The following is a 15495-nucleotide window of genomic DNA, read 5'->3' as shown; positions in this document are numbered from 1 at the left end:
CTGACTGGAATCAAACAAGAAGGGGAAGACTGCAAGAGGAGAAACTACAGGGAGAGAAGAAGTTGTTTTTTTTTACATACACACATGCACCCACATGCATTTTCTATTCCAAATTGCTCCCTCTTAAAAATGACTTTGTTTAACAAAAGTGGCCATCTGGGTTTTGTTATATGTTTAAAGGCCAAACGATGCATTTTATAGAGAGGGCTTGCTCCAGAAAGAGGTACACATTCATTGTACTCCAGTGAGACGAAAGCACTAAATTTATTAAACAGTTACTACACTAGGATGGGGTATATGGAAGTTTAGCAGTGGGAGAAATAAATACAATAAAAAGAGAGCCAGCAGTGGCCAATTTCTAAAACAGCATCTATAGAAAGGATAATATTTTGTTCATATCCTATCAGCTCTTCAAGGGTTTACATTTTTCATAGTAATCATTTTATCCTCACAATATTTTTAGGATAGACAGAAACATAGTTTCCAACATTTGGTCCTCTAGTAAGCTTCATGGGATTTAATCTAGAATGACTGTGGCTGGCTCTGCATCGCCTTCAGGCTGATATGAGCGGGATAGAAATAATGCAAATAAAAAAAAAAAATAAATCTACACTGCCATATAAAATCTAGATTATCAGCTTTAAACATGATTATATGGCAATGTTGCCTCATAATCTGGTTCAAAGCAGATAATGTGGATTATCTGCTTTGATAATCTGGATTGTATGGCAGTGTAGATCCAGCCTGAGTGTTTGGTGAATGCTTCAAGATGACAGGCAAGGATGCCACCTCCACCACAGCTGCTGTCCTCTTTTCATGTTGAGAGGTTACTTCTGCAGTGGAAAATCCTTTCTATTTGTATAGGAGTTCGAAATGAACTGAGGCCCTTTCTACACTCAGGCACCAATGAATGCAAATTTGTGGCCAAGGCAACAAAAAAGCATGAGCAACCAAACTGATAGATTCACCCATCTCTAGACAAACAGAATTTAAGGATTAGAGTAGAGCAAACTCAAAAAGTCTACACACACAGAAAACAATTGCAGACAGTCTGAATACTTAGACTTTAGATTATTTTGTTCTGTTCTCTCCAGCTGAATGAAGCTGCTTTAAAATCCAAGCATTCAAACAGCAGTTTCTGGACCCAGTAGAAGCTTATTGAAATTAGTCTTGTCAAATCCTAGTACTGTATTCCTTTGATAAGCCCTCAGACTGAAGCTTGCTAGCTTCTGCCCTTCTGGGAGAACCATGTCAAGCTTCAGCTTGGATTAATTTACTTCTTTGACAATCGGTTGTTTTGACATTTGCATAACAGAGGCAAATGCTGCTCAGCACAGCAGAAGGTATAGCTATTTAAGCAGACAAAAAGTCAACCAGGGTAACTAAGGGCTATATGTTGACAGCCCCTCTTCAGTTCTAGTATAGGAAACTCTTCCAGTGAATCTGTGGGGATCTGTTGGTGATAGTGACAATTTGGTGGGTTTACACTCAATGCATCTCATTTCAAGAGGGTCAATTAAAAATATTGTGAGAGCTGATGTTGAAAACACAAACAACATGTGCATGTATTATCGAAGGCTTTCATGGCCGGAATCACTAAGTTGTTGTAGATTTTTTGGGCTGTATGGCCATGTTCTAGAAGCATTCTCTCCTGAAGTTTCACCTGCATCTATAGCACGCATCCTCAGTGGCTCCCCTTTCCTTCTTTCTTTCTTTCTTTCTTTCTTTTCTTCTTTTTCTTTCACACACTGAATAACATGAGGTGGAGTCTACTGGATCTTCTGTACAAATTGAATTAAAATGAATAGAAGCTGCACAGGAGGACCATATCTACTTGTGTATCAGTCAACCTCATGTATACATTAAGAGCAGGTTTGGAGTGCCAAAATTATGGATTGTGATCTGTTCCATATCTCATTGGGGGTTATTCCATGGAGAAGAGAAAGAAAGAGCACTATCTACTATACTTGATATTAGCCAAAAGGCCGAGAAGTGATGAGAGCACTATCTCAGGGGAGCCGCCACGCCTGGGCATTGCCAACATTTTACCACCAATTCAAAAGGCATTCAAAAGGGCCAGAGGAAGCATTGCAGTGGAGACGGCAGCAGTGGTCAGTGATGCTTTGGGGTTCTCCTGAGACAAGCTAAGCTCTCACCACTCTACTCAGACAAGGGGGTGGTTCCTTGCTTGACAAAGGTTAAGGTACAGTATGTACACACTGACCTGTTAATAAGTCAATCCACGTTTTGGGAGTCTATTTTTTTACTAAAATGTCTAAAAAATATACATGGGTACTGGTGTTGTTGAACATGATACCCGCCCCCTCTAAAGATTTATAATTCACCATATGATTTTCAATTCTAAAAGGACCCTTTCCAGACTTGTGCAAGCTCAAAGCATTAGGAGATCAAGACTAAGCAAGCAACAGCTCTCTCATTTGTATCTATTCTTCATGAGTTTCTATATAACTTTGATCTATCTGTATACTATATCTATTCCATAGATTTATAAAAGATATAAACTTTTAAATCAAAATATAACCATATATGCTCAGAGAAATTCACCTGCCTGCAGAGAGATTTCTTGGACAGGAAGAGTGGGAAAACCATCTGGGCCCCTTTTCCAAGCCAAAGGGATCAGCTAGACCCATTGTTTTAGAGATGGGATGAACTCCTGCCTAACCCAAACCTGTTTGTCTGCCTACAGAAACAGGGGCTTATAATGTAGCTATTTTGTTAACAGCCATGCCTTTAAATACTCAAGATCAACATCTCAGTCTTATACTTTTGTTTTCTAAAGCCCTACCTTTGTTTAGTATGGAACTGGACACTTGAGCTCATGAAAAGCCATCAACATATCTTTGCTTTATGTCTCCCAGACTATGCCTAGGAGATTTGAGGGGGGGGGGGGGGGGGACAGCTCTGCAGCTGACTGGTCCTTCACTCTAACCAATCCCGTGCTGCCCTTCTCCCCTGCCTACCAATCCTGTGATGGATCCTAGCCAACCTCTTTTCTGACCAATCAGGGGAGGAGGCGGGAAGTTTGAATAGTTATCAGAAATGTATAAAGTATCCTGTATTTCTCTGTATGTTTATGCTTGTACATGTTGAAGTGGAATTGCTGCACATGCATCCCTTTTGGCCAAATTGGAATAAACTTCTGTGATTTGTCTTCAACTTGATGAGTTGGTGGTGATAGTATGATAGCTGGGTCCAGAAGCTCTGAGCGTTATGCACATTCCACAACGGCAGTTGTGAATAAGGGAAGGGACCACGTGGTCCAGAGAGGGGCTAGTTATCATTAGTCCTTGTTATTGACACTCGTCTTGTCTTCCCTCTATACACATGTCTTAATGTCTTAATGTTCAATGTCTATTTTTAATGCAAAATTAATAAAATTTATATATGTGGGGCGGAGTGAGAGCGTGGAGAGTGGCACACTTACGGCGGGAATATACTTTGTAGCTGCATTTGGTGGAAGGATAGAAAGGAGGGGAGGGTTAAGATAACTACGGCCCGGGGCTGAACACAGCCCTCCAAGGTCATTTACCCGGCCCTCGCTCAGGGTCAACCTAAGTCTGAAATGACTTGAAAGCACACAACAACAACAACAATCCTATCTCATCAGCCAAAAGCAGGCCCACACTTCCCAATGAAATACTAATAAATTTAAATTTGTTAAAATTGTTCTTCATTTTACTTATTGTATTGTTCTAAAGAGTGTTTTGCACTACAAATAAGATATGTGCACTGTGCATAGAAATTCATTCATTTTTAAAAAAAAATTATAATCTGGCCCTCCAACAGTTTGAGGGACTATGACCTGGCCCTCTGTTTAAAACGTTTGTGGACCCATGGTTTAGGGTTTGGGTTAGGATTAAGGTTAGGGTTAGGGTAAGGTTTAGGGTAAGGGTTTGGGTAAGGGTTAGGGTTTTACCATTGAAGAACTCTTACATTCCTTCTGTAATATCTGTGTCCAGCCTGGCTTACATTACCTCAGTCTCTCCCTCGGCCCCCCCTGTCTCGGTCACGTGTTCCGTTCTGCATTGCTCAAACAACGCTCCTGAAGGAGCGAAGCAGAAACGGTGTAACGCTCAGAGCTTCTGGAACCAGCTATCATACTATCACTGAGTTGGTTTCTGTGTCCTGATCTATTTGGTTTTAGTGTATGGCTCACCAGGCAGGATCCTCTTTCACTGTGGTCCTTAGTTAACCACATGTAGTACTTTGTAGCATCAACAAGCAGCAGAATATTTGTAATGACATGTGCTGCGCTACAAGGTCATTTCCTAGAACAGAGTGGGAATTTTAAGGGCCTACAGAGTTGCAGAACTCCAGCTCCCAACATCCCCCTCCATTGGAGGTGGTAAATGAGGCTGCTGGAAGCTGTAGTCCACCAACATGTTAGAGGACAACATGACTCTCATTCCTATTCTTGTATAACAGCTCAATTCATCTAATGTTTCATTTCTATACAGAAAGTGCCAAAGGTATTTGCTGTGTCATACCCAAACCAGATACTTACTGATAAGAGTTGTACATTCTATGCATGATTGACTTTAAGCTACTGATTAATTATGCACATTTAACATTTAGATATAGCTCACAAATCAGCTGTATTCAAAAACATGCATTCAACACTTGGTGGGCATTGGCATGGATATCGCAAGGTGAAACAAACTGCAGTTCAGAAATTTCAGGTGCAAAACATTTGACTGCACACTCTCTTTATTTTTGAAAAACATGTGCATGAAAGAGTTGTTTACACATGGGCAGACATGGAATCTCCCAAGTGCATTCTGAAATACTACAGTTCCAGGAGAACTGAATCGGCAATTTTATCCATATAAATTTATTACCAGAGTCAAAGGGGATGTTGCCTGATATTACTATTCATGGCATAGCGCTAGAAGGTTGATTATCTTGGTGCGTTGTTCTTTGCTTACTGACTTGACAAACAGACAGTTGCAAGCCTTTGCAGCTCTTAATATATTACATTAAATATATGGATGATGGCATCAGATATATGTATTTCCAAGGATGCCTTAGAGCGGGGGGGGGGGGGGGTTGTGCATCTAAAAATACATAGCAACATGCAAGTAGAAGTTGTAACTAGCCAAGTCCCCTAGGCACAGGCATGTCAAGTATGAAAGCACTTTAAAGATTTCAAAAAATAACAGTCAACCCACAGCTGAATACTAAGTGGCAAAATATCATTCATCCCCACCACCTTAAAAAACCAGAGGTGTGAAAATGGCATTTTCTCTATAATCTCCTGTATGAAGCAATTGCTTCATGGCACTTGATATTAATGCAAAGGTACATGTAATATTAGTCATCCTGCCCTTGATATCAAGTTATTACCTCTAGCTACAGAGAACTCTGTATGAACTAAGTTGCCTTAAAAAACAAGCCCTTGTGTAATGCCCCACCACTATCACTTCTCATCATCATGAAGCCTTTAATCCAGAAAAATCCATACTTTCCATCCAGATAGTTTTGCTATGCCTAACTGTGTTGACTCACCCCATTTCCTTTCGTTGTCCGTATATCTAATCAGACCCAGGGCTGTTGTTGACTCTTTCAGACCAGCCCTCATTTATGCCATAATAATCATGTGTGAGTACAATTTAGATGATGCTATACTGACAACTACACTTAGGACTCCACATCTGCTGGGGTTACAGGACTCTTGTGAAAGTGAAACATGCAATTTTTTTTAAAAAAAAATGCTATTATCTAATCACATCTCCCTATATAGACCATCACGTTCACGGCGGTCTATAGAGGAGGCCCTCCTCTCAGTCCCACTCCCGTCACAAGCTCGATTGATGGGAACGAGAGAGAGAGTCTTCTCAGTGATCGCTTCCCATCTCTGGAACATCCTCCCTAAAGAAGTAAAATGGCCCCCATGTTCCTTTCATTTAAGAAACTATGCACTTTAGCATATGGAGAGGAGGAAAACTAAGACACTTTAAATGCTGGCTAACCTAGTTGTATTTTATGACTGTTATGATACATCTTAAAAGAAGCACTGATGTCAACCATTTTAATGTAATGTCTCTTAAATTGCTTTTAGGGTATACATTGAATGTTTACTTATTTTTTGTTTTTATGTCTTAGTGGATTGTCCCTGTTTTATTTTATTTTGATGCTCAATTCCTTTGTTGCAAGTTTATAATTTATTATCCTGCATTATTTGCATGTGTTTGTATCCATTTTGAGGCATTGAATGTTTAGCTTGTTGTAGGTTTTTCAGGCTGTATGGCCATGTTCTAGAAGCATTCTCTCCTGACGTTTCACCTGCGTCTATGGCAAGCATCCTCAGAGGTTGTGAGATTTTGTTGGAATCTAGGAAAATTGGGTTTATATATCTGTGGAAGGTCCAAGGTGGGAGAAAGAACTATTGTCTGTTAGAGCTAGGTGTAAATGTTTCAATTGGTCACTTTGATTAGCATTTGATTGCCTGGCAGTTTTTAGGTTTGGCTTGTTACTGCCTGGGAAACTCCTTTGTTGAGAGGTGATTAGGTGTTTCTGATTGTTTCTTGTCTAGAGTTTTCCTGTGTTTGAGTTTTGTTTTTTATTCACTGTTATAATTTTAGAGATTTTTTTAATACTGGCAGCCAGATTTTGTTCATCTTCATGGTTTCTTCCTTTCTGTTTAAATTGTCCACATGCTTGTGGATTTCAATGGCTTCTCTGTGTAGCCTGACATAGTAGTTGTTAGAGTGGTCCAGAATTGAATGTTTGCCTTTTTATATGTAAACGGTCCTGAGTCCCTCCGGAGAGAGAGGGCAGTGTAGAAATAAAGTTTATTATTTATTATTAAAATGTGAGAGAACATTGAGAACTGCGCTGGAGGACCTAGAGATTGCTAGAGAGGTGGAAGTTCACTGTAGAGTTACACCAAAAGAGATAGGGAGAACATTGAATCTCCCTATGAACCTGCTGGGAATTTGAGATCGTCTGAGGAGGCCCTGCTCTCAATCCCGCCTGCCTCACAGGTGCGCTTGGCGGGAACGAGAGACAAGGCCTTCTCAGTGTTGGCCCCTTGGCTGTGGAACTCCCTTCCGAGGGATATAGATGGGCTCCTTCCCTCCTGACCTTTCAAAAACAAGTGAAAACCTGGCTCTTTGAGCAAGCGTTTGGAGCTGCAGCGTAACCAGTTAACACAAAATCATAACATAGAACAGCTAAGACTATGTAAACGGATGAGGAATTTGGACCGGTAGATATTGGTTTTTTATTGATTTTTATAGTTTTATATTTTTTATGGATTTTATATGTATTTATGATGTGTTTTAATTGTTTTTATTGAGATACGTATTTCTATATGGCATCTAATTGTTGCCAATCTGTACGCCGTCCTGAGTCTCCTTCGGGCTGAAATGGGCGGGATAGAAATATTGTAAATAAATAAGCATTTTAATAAAATCTGCAAATAATTAAATCCACAAACGTAGAGGGCTGACTGTATACTTTTCTATGAGGCAGGACTATAGTGTCCAGAGGATAAGCTGGGTTTGCCCATTTCACAAGTCACTGGTGTAGGCACTTTTGAGTTGGGAGGGGGATTTTCCTTCCACCATCCTCATTCACCACCACCCCCCACATGAGCCACACAAGATGGGGATCCCCAATACACCTAAAGTTCAGCTTAGCCAACTAAAACCCACCCAGCGCTACCCAGTTTTCCCCACCTACCAATCTGTATTTCTAAAATCACAACTTGGCTCCCCTAATGTCATCTCTTTGTGGATGATAAAGCCTTACCCAACCCAGTGACAGATACTTAATCCCTGTTCAGTGCGGTGTTACCCTCAGCCATTTACTATACACCCCCATTCCCATTCCACTCTTATGACTGGATAGGCTGAAACATATTAAATAGGGCCTGATTCTGGCAGCTGCTCAGACAAAAAGAACTGGGCAGGTTCTTTGTCATTTAAATGGGGCCGTGCCATTCGGCTCCCCTCAAGACGAGTGCTTTGGGTGATTGTGTGTAGTAAATTTCTTCACGTCTCATTCCTTTTCTCTGCTCCATTTTTAACTACAAAGAGGAGCAGCTGACTCATAGAAAGGAGAAGCCATGGGTTCCAACCACTGCGCAAGAGGTAAGGCAATAAGATGTAGCCATTCATGTGAATGCTAATTGCAAGACATCTCCCCCTCTGTGCTAATGGAATAGCCTACATCTCCCCCCTTCCCCCTCCTCTGCCTTCAAGCAAAAGCGAGGCCTGAAAGATCTAGGGCTTTGAATGAAGTTTGGGCAAAGTTCCTATAGCCACAGATGTATACATATGTGCAACCAAACCCTCTGCCTTGCACTGTCAAGCTGGGGGTGGGGGGAATCTTTTTCTCATTTGGATTTTATTTCAAGGCATTGCTGAATGTCTCCATTTATTTCCCCTCAATTTTGCTGCGTGTGCATTTTTCACTCATGGTGCCATTGCTGCAAACTCACAAAATGTTCGGGTCGCGAAAGTTCAGATGGGCATGCAAACAATATTGCACCCAACACCCTCCCTCCTCAATACGCACGTCCCATTTCAGTGCTCTGGTTATTCCAATTTACTACAGAAAGTCGCATTTCCTACATTGATCTGCTAGGGATAAACCTGAATTTTGTCATTTGAGCACTTGTCATGCTGCTTTTGTTTGTTTGTGTGTATAAACAGGCACAATTGTTTTTCGGTATCTTCTCCTTTGTTAGTTTTTACCAGTAAAAGAGCTGCGCAGGGAGGCAGCGTGCTGAAGATAAATGCATGCTCATGAACGCTTCCCTCCTTAACAGTGAATGTTGTTGAATGTGCTTTGGTTGCATTCCTCCTGTAATAAATACAGTCAGATTCACGGTGGGATTAAGAGTTCTATTATATGTGAAAAAGGAATTCCCTGGCAGCGGAGCAGGGGAGAAGACTATTGTTGTTCACATACTAATAGGTACCAATTCAACAGCCATTGACAAGCTTTTGCAAGGCAAATGACATACCTGTAGCTGGGAAGATTATTCACAACAGTATGTAATAGATTCAATAAATCAATGGCACTTTCTAGGAGCTAGCCTACTACCTTATCATTGGTACAATGGATCTTCCTGTGTTGGGGCTAACAATTGGATTTTGTCCATACTAATGAGTGCAATGGTAGTGGATATGAGAGAACATGAAACAAATCCTCTGGTGAAGGACAGAGTCAGTTCTCCACATTCACTGGGGTTAGAGGCAAGGGACCTCAAAAAAAATTGACATCCTGAATAGACTACTGCAACACGCTCTATGTGGGGTGGCCTTTGAAGACTGTTCGGAAGCTCCAATTGGTCCAATGGGGTTTTTTTTTGTTGTGTCAGGAGTGACTCCTGGTGTGAGAGAATTGGCTGTCTGCAAGGACGTTGCCCAGGGGACGCCTGGATGATTTTGATGTTTTTATCATCCTTGTGGGAGGCTTCCCTCATGTCCCCACATGAGGAGCTGGAGCTGATAGAGGGAGCTCATCCGCCTCTCCCCGGATTCGAACCTGCAACCTGTCGGTCTTCAGTCCTGCTGGCACAGGGGTTTAACCCACTGCACCACCGGGTCCAATGGGTGACAGCCAGATTGCTCACTGGAGCAGGGTACAGGGAGCACGCAAGCCCCCTGTTATGCCAGCTCCACTGGCTGCCAGTCGACTACCGAGCACAATTCAAAGTGCTGGCTTTAGCCTATAAAGTACTTGCCCAGCTTACCTGTCCAACTCCCTCTATGAACCATCTGTAACTCCCTGTATGAACCATCTAGGACAGTGGTTCTCAACCTGGGGTCCCCAGATGTTTTTGGCCTTCAATTCCCAGAAATCCTAACAGCTGGTAAACTGGCTGGGATCTCTGGGACTTGTAGGCCAAAACACCTGGGGACCCACAAGTTTAGAACCACTGATCTAGGAGGTTAAGATCAACGAAGGAGGCCCTGCTCTCAGTCCCACCTCCTTCACAAGCACGACTAGTGAGGATGAGAGACAGTGGTGGCCCCTTGCTTGTGGAACTCCCTCCCTACCAAAATTAGATCAGCACCCTCCCTTTTGGTCTTCAGAAAGAAAGTAAAGACATAGATGTGGAACCAAGCCTTTGAGCAGTAAGCAATGCAAGAGATGAACAGGATTATGTGAAATTGACACTTGGAAAGGCCTCAGACTTTGGCTTCTGGATTATGTGATTTTAATGTTTTATATTAATATGTTTGAAATTCCAAGTTTAAATGTCTAGGTGTTGTTGTTTCTCTATTTAATATGGCTTAATTTAATTTATAATTATATGTTACAGTTGCTTTTATACTAAGTTTTTTATGTTGTAAAGCATTGAATTTTTGCCGTGAATTTGTTGGAAACCGCTTTGAGTCCCCCTGGAGGAGACAAGTGGTATATAAATGAAGTAAATAAATATATAAATAATAAAACATTGGGAAATGGTGAATTGAAAAAGCAGTTTTTAACCTGAGAGAGTATCTCTCTAGAAATCTCTAAATCCTCCAGCACAACTGTATGGCAACAGTTGGCCATAGCATTATGCTGGCCGATCTAGAGATTCCTAGAGAAAACGTATTAATCAAATCCGCAAATAATCATATCTGCAAATGATCAAATCCGCAAAAACAAAATCTGAAAATGTGGACGATTCGTTGCACTCCTTGGAGACAACCAAGTCAGCCAGGCCTCCAAGTGAGTTTTAAAAAGAAGAAATACAAGAGATGTAATTCAAATTAAAATGCACACAGAATTGTGTACATTAAGCATGCCAGAAAATCTCTAAGATATGTGTATGGTAAAGTTTGTGTATATACAGTGTGGGGCAATGGGGAGGATGGGGTAAGATTTTGGAAACAAAAGCCAGAATGAAAAGCATAATCCATGTGATAAATCCCCTTTTCTGTGGGGGAACATGCCAGGTCCTGCGGAGAAAAGGGACTGGAATGTGCAGGGCAGACCACACAAACCAAGGAGACAAAACCACCCATGAGGGTAAAGGGAGGGAGGGGCCTGAGACAGAAAAGAGGAATGGAGCTGAAAGAGAAAGGACAAACGTGACAGGCACAAAGGGACCCAGTGGCACAATGGTGCACACACAGGGAACAAGAAGCAGCATGTCGAGAAAAGGCAAGGCTGGGAGAAGGGGCCAAGCATGCTGGAGAAGAGGGATGCTGGGAGCAGGTAGCAAGGGAAGGCAGGAGGATGAAGAGAAAATGGGACTCAAAAGATCTCAAAGATACACTGTGCAAATTAAATGTTTCCTACACTTCAGCCAAGAGTTCAGCTGAAGCAGGCTGAGTTTATTTAGGAATTTGTCCCAGAGGCTGAAGTCTGAATGTCTGATTTCCACCTGACGTTGCTAAAGTTGTATGTAGATATATTTTCTGCTTCACAATTTGATAAAAACACAGAAGCCACAAATCATTTGCAAACTGAATTGATATCCCTGATCTGGGGCCCCATCTACACTGTCATATAATGTGGTTTCAGAATGCAATTAATAAATAACCTTGACTCAAGTATAAGTTTAGGAGGCCTTTTTCAGCCTAAAGAAGGACTGAAAAACTAGGCTTATACTTGAGTATATACAGTACTTCTTCCTTAGCAGCATTCTAGGTATTACTAAAGAAGACCTTGCACAAATAGATTTCCATGAAAACTTACTAGAGTGCAGCCACTGAGAAAATGGAGATGAAAATTAAAAGAAGGGTGATATGTTGCTGCTGCTTTAATGAGCCTAGTTCCTAAACTTTGAATTGTAAGTGGAAGGCAAATGTTTATTTATCTGATGAGCCTGAGAAGGGCAGGTGTCAGTTTCCTACAAAGCTGTATCTGCTCCTTCACAAGCTTTATTTCATTGGATTTGCTTAGAATTCAAGCTTTCACCTGCTTGCAACGTCAACATGGTTTCACCACAATCTCTCAGCTTTATAAGGAATATGTAAGAAGCAGGATTGAAGGGGAAAGGGGCAGGTCATTCAGAAAAGTGGGGAAATGAAATGCGGGTAGATTGTCAAACAGTCACCACACATGCTTTTAATGGGTTTTGTTAAGCAATTTGTGTCAGATTGGTATGAGTCATCCTCTGGGCTAAAACAAGTGGGTAGGTAGATGTGCATGGCATTTGAAGTAAAAAGTGTGTATATATTGTAGCTAGTGGTGATGTGCATTAACTGAAATGGAAGATATCTGAGTGATCCTTAGAGCACTTGAAATGCACATGTTGCTTTTATCATCTTTCTGGTATCTGCACAATTACAAGTAAGAACCCTTTTGGGACTGGAATCCATCACATGTGTGGTTACCAGCATCTCAAAGGACGCCCATGGCAGTCCGTTCAACAGCATTTTGACATTTTCCAGAGCTGTTGGTCAACTTACTGTGAAAAGCTTTGACTCCTCTATTTTGTACATTCACAACTGACTCTGTTGCTCAACTATGAGGCTTCTTCACCTTCGGGCAGCTGATTTTAGAGGTCATGAAATGATGGCAAGTGGAGAGTTGTCACAAAAATATTTGTATTTCCAGGTATGTGAGAAAGGTGTTTGTTGCATTTAGAATCATAAAATCATAGTGTTGGAAGAGACCTCATGGGCCATCCAGTCCAACCCCCTGCAAAGAAGCAGGAAAATTGTATTCAAAGCACCCCCGACAGATGGACATCCAGCCTCTGTTTAAAAGCTTCCAAAGAAGGAGAATCCACCACACTCTGGGGCAGAGAGTTCCACTGCTGAACGGCTCTCACAGTCAGGAAGTTCTTCCTAATGTTCAGATGGAATCTCCTTCCCTGTAGTTTGAAGCCATTGTTCCGCGTACTAGTCTCTAGGGCAGCAGAAAACAAGCCTGCTCCCTCCTCCCTATGACTTCCTCTGACGTATTAATACATGGCTATCATGTCTCCTCTCAGCCTTCTTTTCTTCAGGCTAAACATGCCCAGTTCTTTAAGCTTCTCCTCATAGGGCTTGTTCTCCAGACCCTTGATCATTTTTGTCACCCTCCTCTGGACACATTCCAGCTTGTCAATATCATTCTTCAATTGTGGTGCCCAGAATTGGACACAGTATTTCAGGTGTGGTCTAGCCAAGGCAGAATAGAGGGATAGCATGGCTTCTCTGGATCTAGACACTAGACTCCTATTGATGCAAGCCAAAATCCCATTGGCTTTTTTTTTTGCTGCCGCATCACATTGTTGGCTCATGTTTAACTTGTTGTCCATGATGACTCCAAGATCTTTTTCACACGTATTGCCCTCGAGCCATGTATCCCCCATTCTGTATCTTTGCATTTCATTTTTTTCTGCCTAAGTGGAGTATCTTGCATTTGTTAGTTTTGGCCCATCTGTTAAGATCGTTTTGAATCCTGCTCCTGTCTTCTGGCTATCCCTCCCAATTTGGTGTCATCTGCAAACTTGATGATCATGCCTTCTAACCCTTCAGTTAAGTCATTAATAAAGATCCTGAACAGGACCGGGCCCAGGACGGAACCCTGCTTATGGCACGCTGCTCATCACTTCTTTCCAGGATGAAGAGGAAGCATTGGTGAACACTCCCTGGGTTCGTCCGCTTAACCAATTACAGATCCACCTAACCGTAGTTTTGCCTAGCCCACATTGGACTATTTGCCAGAAGGTCATGGGGGATCTTGTTGAAGGCCTTACTGAAATCCAGGTACACTACATCCACGGCATTCCCCGCATCTACCCAGCTTGTAACTCTATCGAGAAAAGAGATCAGATTAGTCTGGCATGACTTGTTTTTGATAAATCCATGTTGACTATTAGCAATGACTGCATTTGTTTCGAAGTGTTTGCAGATTACTTTCATAATAATCTTTTCCAGAATCTTGCCTGGTATCAACGTGAGGCTGACCGGATGGTAATTGTTTGGGTCATCCTTTTTCCCTTCTGCTGGGACGTCTCCCGTTCTCCAAGAACTCTCAAAGATTATTGCCAATGGTTCCGAGATGACTTCCGCTAGTTCCTTCAATACTCATTTTCTGAGTCAAGTACCAAAAGGACATGACCAGAGCTTTCTCTTGTTCAGCTAGGAGACCATTTGCTGTTCTCTGCCTCAAGGAACAAAACCTCATTGAATGGCACTAAATCAAAAGAAGTTGTTAGGGATTTGATCTTTCCTAGTTAGTTGACAGCCCTACTCTCTTGTGAGCATAGCTAGCATGGCACAAAAAGCCGTTTCAGTCTGCCTGCACACTCAAACTAACTACAAATATTGACAAGGGGCACAAAACAAAATGGTTGGAGGATCATTTTATCATCCTTAAAACAAAATACAAATTCCATATCATTTTTCTTACACATACTACTATGTTAAGACCATAAAAAGAAAAATGGGGGCAGTAGTACACTATAAAGTAATGTAGCAGCACCTTTGAGACTAATTTGTTTATTGTAGTAAGGGATTTCAAGGAAATGACTCCATTTCTTCAGATGCTCCGATGGAATACAATATAACACAAGTATTTAATGTCAATTATACAGTTGCAGGAGTATGGTCAAAATTTGCTACCTTACAGAAAAAGGCAAATTGTAGCTTTGGCTTCAAAGAACAGCATGAGACAAAACAGGTCTTTTAAGTAGCTCGTCTGTCCCATCAAGGTCTAAAGGCAATAAATCTGCTTACCAAAAAAAGTTTCCTTGGAGTAAGAGACTCCTTTGAGTATAATTATTCATTTAAATTGCAGTCATGGAAACCTGTATTATAATAGCATGCCAATCTGCCATTTTATGTCTCTACTGGACAGAAATTTATAAATATACCCCAATTCATCTGTTTCCAATCTTCATTTGAAATACTTTTTTTTGAAAATTGTTACTTGTAAGTTAGAGATTGTATGTCCCAGAAGGTTCTACAACTGGGTTGGGGATATTTCTCTTTCTAATGCCCAGCTTCAGTCCATTCTTCCTCTTGCATAGATATTATCCCCTTTTGACCTCATCAGATGAGATGAAGGAAGCATCTTAGGATGGAGCCTGACGCCGAACATCACACAATGTCATGTGACATCTGGCAGAGGCCCTACCCACAACGGGGATGAAAGCTTCATTGGATGCTTTTGTCCAAATATGGGAGGCTTCCCAGCAATATGGGAGGGCCTCCCAGCAACGGCAACACTTTCCCCATGTGATAGGGAAAGCATCACAGAGAATGAGCTGTGCACATTGCACAGGCAAAGAAGGATGCTTCATCTGACCTTTATGATAAGGTCATTTGTCCAAATGAGAATGTTGGGTGTTGTGATAGAGAATTGCCTAGATTCCATTGGAGAATGAGCAAGTAACTGCATCTCTGATATTGTGGGTGATGTTATTAGGAGCTATTATAATGTGACGAAAGAGCTTGTGGTAAGGTTTTGGCTGTCTTTTTCTCAAGTTTCCAAAGGGCTACTTTTGATTCCCTTTTATGTACTCCCCACATTTCCCTTTTTATGCTGTGAAGGACTAGCACATCTATCTTTCATAAACTACTTTGATACCAG

This window comes from Anolis sagrei, chromosome 2, assembly GCF_037176765.1.
Source record: "Anolis sagrei isolate rAnoSag1 chromosome 2, rAnoSag1.mat, whole genome shotgun sequence".
Taxonomy (NCBI): Eukaryota; Metazoa; Chordata; class Lepidosauria; order Squamata; family Dactyloidae; genus Anolis; species Anolis sagrei.
This window is presented reverse-complemented; position numbering follows the sequence as displayed.